Consider the following 6,014-nt stretch of genomic DNA (forward strand, 5'->3'; position numbering starts at 1 on the left):
CCGTCCCTATTTATGGCCGCTACTGGGCTTGGTCTCGGAACCAGTCATAGAAACGCATAGCCCAAGCTCGTATCCGATGGTCCACATAGCCACGGCCCAGATGGTCATGTAGGCCTTTTATTTTTCAATTTTAAACCTAGTTTTTTAAAATAGTTGTAAAGTAGGCAAATGATTCTTTTGTTTTTCACTTTTCCAAATTTGAGCTAGCTGGTTTCTATTTTGTCTCTGGTCAGCATCCGATAGCACAAACACAATACACATCGCGACAAACACGTGTGGTTGCCAATCCTGGAATTAGGTTTTTGACAAAGCTACTCAACAATAAAGGACAAAGTACCGATGATCAACCACAAATGGATGGCACTGGGGGTTGGGGCGCGCCCATGGCGCGCCTCCTGAGACGTGCTGCTGCGGTGCCAGATAGACAGCCGCCCTTTCCATTATCTTTTTCTCTAATTGATAGCACATATGCATGTACAACTGAGACATACTTGAATGAATGGCAGTAATGTAGACCAAATCCGTTGGAGTGGAAGTATATTAAACTTGGGGAGTAGCAGCAGGTTATATTTCCGGTTTGGTTTGAATATGCATTACATACGATGACTTGTCCACATGCTCCTATCCATCAAGTCGTTGTATTTCAGCCCTAAGACTTGCTGCTGCATTTCATCTACGCATAGAACTTTGCGATGAATTCGTCCGCCTTCACGTCCACACTGGCATCCTCATCGCCCTCCACCGCACCCACCGAGCCAACACTCGCCTTCATCATCGCCTGCTCGAGCAGTTGCTCATCTGTGCCATCATCGACCCACACGTGGGCGTCGCAGAAAAGTAGATGTCAACACCATAGAAGCCGGGGATGTCCAGGACAGAAGGCGCGATGTAGGGGATAAACTGGAGTTGAGGGGTTCGAAACCAGAACGTTGGCGTCTCGTCAATTGTTCCCACTCGACATGGTACATTCTGGTTCATTGTACATTTTCCTAGAAATTTAAATAAGAGTATTAGAACAATTCAGGAAAAAAAGTTTATATTCTGCAAGATTATTTCATCCATTCTACAAGCATGTGCAACATAGTTTGCAGACATAAAATAAATTAAGTCTACAGAGATGATGAGTACAAACCTTCTTCTGGCTCGATCTGATGACCACGTCCATATTCTTTTCCATTCCCTAGTTGTGAAAATACTGCTCTGCTAAGGGAAGATATAGGTAAACAGTGAGATACAATTCATTTGTCTTATATTAACTCCACAGGAACACACTCTAGTGGTATTTTTATATAAAGGCATTTATGTTCCGAGGTTTAGCTTGGCTGCTACTCTGTATTTCGTTTTGCAGTACTTCTAAACACAATTTGTGTGATGCCTTCAACAAGCACCATCTTTTTCTTACGATTTCTAACAAAAATTATGTATAAATATGAGAAGAAATCTCCAAGCCTAACACTGGCATGATAAGTGACAAATGCATCATATCTATCTATTCTGTATTTTTCCTCTCTTTTCTCTTTGGGGTATCAAGACAAGTAGAATCAAGGCGGCGGCCACATTGTCAGATGTTCGCAGGGAGATGGCCAAGGTGCTGCCTTTGGATCTTGTGTGAGCGTCACCAACAGACACAGCAGCGGTGCCGATTCTGGCGTCCGAGTCTCCAATGGTGAGCCCGACGAAGTGGAAGGGTCCAAAGAGGACTTACCTGGAGATATGCATACTCCGGCCCATCATCTAGATATGCATTACTTACAAGGAGAGTGTGATAAATGTTGACACCTGATGTTTAAGTTACAACTTCGTTCAAGCTCAAAAAGATTAATGTGCAGTAAAAAGAAAGGGAAAGTTTCAGAACTTTAGAGTCTCTATCCTTGGGATAATAGGTAGCTGGAGTGCGAGGTGATCACCACTGTCCAACTGGCTTGGTGACTGAATTCCTCATGAAACAAAGAGTTACAACAATAATGCATGAATTAACCATACCTAGAAATGCGATTTGCAAATGTTTGTCATTCAAAGTTGCTTTGGTGCCATTCGCATATGGCCCTTCCATCGTTTTAATTTCCCAATGGGGAATGCCATTTAAGATACAGTATGTCCTAATCAAACCCAATATACCTGCAGTTTTAGTCTTTTAGAGAAGAATGAAGCAGCCAAATATAAATGACCAAAAATCTCAAATTATCCATATGTCTGTTCTTGAAACACATAACCTGAACGAGAAATTTAAGTCCACCTCAAGCGGAGTAACATGCAGTGGAGTAACCATTATATATTCAGATGTATTGGACAACAACAAGCAAACTATTTTAAAATTAATCGAAAAGGTATTATCGGTAGATACATATACAATCTCCCAAGCATCATTTTTCCACATTAATCTCACCAAGCATCATTTTTTCACATTAATCTCACCAAGCGAAAGAGCAAATTGAAAGCATGAGTGGGGAGGCAAGGTAATAGAGAGACGAAGAGAGTAATACCTGTGTACAGGTAGCAGCACCATCATCACCAACATGTACGTTGTAGAGGAGGGCATGGCCTTAAACTGATTTTAGAAGAAAAAATCCTGCCTTGATGACATTCTCTGGAAATATACCCAGCCCCTGCAGCATGATCCTGGTCGCCCTGCTTGCTTGCATGGTACCTCCTGCACCTACCATATGTATGAAGATAATTCAACTATAAACCTGTCAAAACCCGATGTGGTTAGATATATGTAGATAAGACTGTTGGGTTGAAGTAAGAGTTGGCTACATAGCAAACTGGCCTGGTTAATTTGGCAAGGGATTCTCACTTATTATTATGAAATAAAAAAAATATTAGGAAATTAAGATCAACCTTCTGAACAGGAAGTCGCAATGTCGGCTGTTGGCTTAGGAGCTGGTGGTAAATATGGTACAATATAATTCAGAGAAGCTGTAGGCACATATTTCTTCTAGAAAATTTGACGACAAAGAAAAATTCTGAACATAAAACCTACAACTACCTACCCTAAATGCAAACTATCTGAAAGACATTAAATCCTTATTTCTGTCGCTCTGAAATTCCAGCTCCTTTGTGTTGGCTAGCCGATAGCTTTTGTTACATAAATTTCCAAAGGAATAAGCTAAGATTTCTCATCTATTTGCATTTGGTGTTTTCTCCTCCATAGGTCACAATATACAATGTTCAGTTTATACCCATGCATTAATGAAATATTTAAGGAAATGGTACATACTTCATCCCAGAATTTTCCTCGAGTAATATAGATGAAGTATATATACCTTTTATTACTATGTCGACTCCTATACGAATCAGAAACAACCACATTATTTCCTAATCTCTGTTGTACATGTCGCTTTCTTCCTGATATTGGCACTTCATCATCATTGCCTATATCAGGAATAGTTTGCCTTTTGACAACCTGCAATCCAAGAAAATAAAGTTGAATAATTGGTGCAGCATTCTAAAGCCTTAAAAGAAATTTAAAAAAAAACAAGCAATCAAGATATTAGTATCCATGCCAACATTCATAGCACAGAATGACCTGAAAAAAGGGGTCTGTTACCAACTTCAAAATAGTTACTGCTTCTAAAAAACTCCCCAAAACATAACCAGCCATGGAATGGTAAGCCAAAAATTGTAAAAGTGCAAACATGCATGAACAAGATGGAATTAACACGCATTCTTCTATCACCTTCAAATTAACATAATACAAGCTCTGAACTTTGGACTTGCAATAATGATAATAGTCAATACAGCCAGCAGAGATCAACCAATCATAATTGGACAACAGGGCATGCCTTGAAGGCCTGGATGATAATTACAAGAAAACATCCCCAATACAGTGGTTTCCCCAATACACTTCCGCTTCCAATAATGAACGACACCCAAAGACTTCTCTTGGTACACCCATGAGGATTAAAAATAGACCATTACTTAAACAGATTCAAGATGATTCAGTGCCGAGAAAGAAGCGTATATACAACTTAATTAGCTAACTAATGGCAATACTGAATGGAAGCTCAAGTGTAAGCTTCCTTTGCTAAGTATAGAAATAATCAAATATGGTAGGGAAATAATCAGAACATCAATGGGCGACTCTCGCCGACCAACATAGGCAAAAGCTAGGCAGAAATCGTATCACATAATTGTTGGTAAAAGGAATGCCGGTAGAGTGTCAGGAGATGCTGCTCCAAGCATATGATATCCCATCACATGGATATCCTTTGCTATCGAGTATAGTGCAAAAAATCAATATTTAAAATGTTGTCTGCTTACAATTGCTTTGATGACAGACTATATATCAGAAACATGATTTGATGCACTACTCAGCATAGGTACTGGGGACATTTATCGGCTGCCACTATGCTATCTGCACAAACAAAACACAGAGCAGAATCGAAGCAGAGGAGGAGGCAGCGGTATAGAGGAGATGCATCGACGTCAGCGACTCCGGTGATAAGCCAAATGTAGTTCACCGATGAACTTATGTTATGGCTCAATGTTCGGATGGGTGAAAAGATTAACAATTAGAATAGACTACTGAATGCAAGCGGTGGCCTACCTGAGTACATCCGAGCTCGCGCCACCCCAACGCCTGCAACACGTCCATGGCCACCCTCCACCAGAAAGCGACATCGCCAGGCCCCACCGGCGGGCTGTACGTCGACATGATTTTTCATTGGTTTCCTTTGGTAGCACTCTCGTATAGAACATGTTCCTTGTTTTCTCTTTTTACTTGCGTAGGAGACCAGGACTAATGGCGACTAATCCTGAGAATATTAGAGATGTTTTCTGTCATTTTTTCCACGTAAGAGACAAACAGAGAGAGATTAGTCATACCAGATGTATTTTCGTTTTGATCAGGTCATCGAATTGGCTGCAACCGATGTTCTTCTCGTGCCGCCGACGCCGCATCCACCGCTCCCCACGCCTCGATCCAACGGACCCCGCATCGGCCGTTCCCCTGCCTCGAGCCAGCGCCACCGTCGCCGGGAAGCTCGCCTCTGCACCTGGGGCGGATGAGATGCGGGGGAGGGGCGGGGGAAGGGGGAGGCGGCTGTGGTGGGAGGAGGAGGACGAGGCGGCGGCTAGGGTTCCTGAAGTGGAAGGAGGGGGAGGGGGGACGCGGGCTTGTTCAGTCGCTGGCTGTTTCGCTCGCTGTTTCCCATCGCTATTTTTCTATCGGGAGGTGTTACCTGGCTGGTATTTTTCTATCGGGGAGGTGTCGAGAGCCACTGTAGAAATCCAACGTGGCAGGCTCGAGAGAACGCCCATGTAGCGACTGTTAAAGGGTTGTATATGGCAAGTATCCATCTGATCTATGTAACATGGAAGCATGTTGATATGCAGGAGGCAACATATCTTGTGAGAGATGCTTTCCCTGGCATCAAATTGTCATCTCTGACGCATGTACATGTTGATGATAAATATTATTGCTTCTCTGGCAACAATTTCAAATCTAAACGAGAGGACATAGCACACGCTAGTGGAAACCAAGATTAAGAACACAAATAACCGAAGAAAATAAATCAAAGCATCAAGGGAAAGAAGAGGTTATGGCATTTCCATCAAGATGAAGGGGCGAACGGACCACAAACCATTTTTCTGAATTTTTTTCCATCACTCATAGCGTCAGAGCCAGGCCAGCCCAAAGGACTGCTCTACGGAAAATGGGCATTGCCGAGAGCGGAAAACGACCCACTAGCAAGCCAAGGCCATCATCCACCACTTCTCCGAATCAGCAAACATGGTTGTTATACCTGACACTCTTCTTCCATAATTCTAGACAAACAGTGACACCATAAATAGCACAGATGAGTACTGTGCGCGGTCTGCTAGATGCTAGGAGTAGGACACGTAGCATCTGATTTATTTCCATTTCCAGTTTTGAAATAGAAACAACAATGGCTTGACATGTAGCATGCACTTTATTTTAGTCTCCAGAACTAAAGCACAATTAAAGCTGGGCTTCGAATTTAAATATGGTACTAGGAAATTTAGAGCAACAAATCCGTTCGAAGTTGCAA

The 6,014-nt window shown here is 42.3% G+C and overlaps 1 long non-coding RNA gene across 3 annotated transcripts; it reads right to left on the reverse strand.

Annotated features, from left to right (window-relative positions):
• Positions 1-524: 524 nt before the first annotated feature.
• On the reverse strand, positions 525-5,475 carry LOC123103368 (uncharacterized). Of its 3 annotated transcripts, none has more exons than XR_006449757.1 (6): positions 4,828-5,475; positions 4,550-4,751; positions 3,267-3,406; positions 2,484-2,690; positions 1,133-2,118; positions 525-989 (listed from the first exon to the last, which is right to left on the reverse strand). It is a non-coding gene; the product is annotated as an uncharacterized lncRNA (long non-coding RNA). The 3 variants fall into 3 exon arrangements; XR_006449756.1 differs by having other exon boundaries at positions 2,484-2,656; positions 4,550-4,757; XR_006449755.1 differs by having other exon boundaries at positions 4,550-4,757; positions 4,828-5,468.
• Between the last annotated feature and the right edge of the window lie 539 nt (positions 5,476-6,014).

Source organism: Triticum aestivum, chromosome 5A, assembly GCF_018294505.1.
Source record: "Triticum aestivum cultivar Chinese Spring chromosome 5A, IWGSC CS RefSeq v2.1, whole genome shotgun sequence".
Lineage (NCBI taxonomy): Eukaryota > Viridiplantae > Streptophyta > Magnoliopsida > Poales > Poaceae > Triticum > Triticum aestivum.